A 204-nucleotide genomic window follows, 5' to 3' on the forward strand; every position below is an offset into this window, starting at 1 on the left:
TGTGTGTGTGTGTGTGTGTGTGTGTGTGTGTATGTGAGTGTGTGTGAATCTATTTACATGTTAGTGATCAGTAATCATTGAGAATTGCTAATAGAAGTGTTTGTGTGAGTGTGTTGGTTGTGTAAATATACATGGCTATTTTCAATTCCAACATAAAATGGTTCCAAACCAGAGGTGCTCACAATGTCTTGGAGTTCAAGAGTA

Source organism: Octopus bimaculoides, chromosome 19, assembly GCF_001194135.2.
Source record: "Octopus bimaculoides isolate UCB-OBI-ISO-001 chromosome 19, ASM119413v2, whole genome shotgun sequence".
In the NCBI taxonomy this organism is placed as follows: domain Eukaryota; kingdom Metazoa; phylum Mollusca; class Cephalopoda; order Octopoda; family Octopodidae; genus Octopus; species Octopus bimaculoides.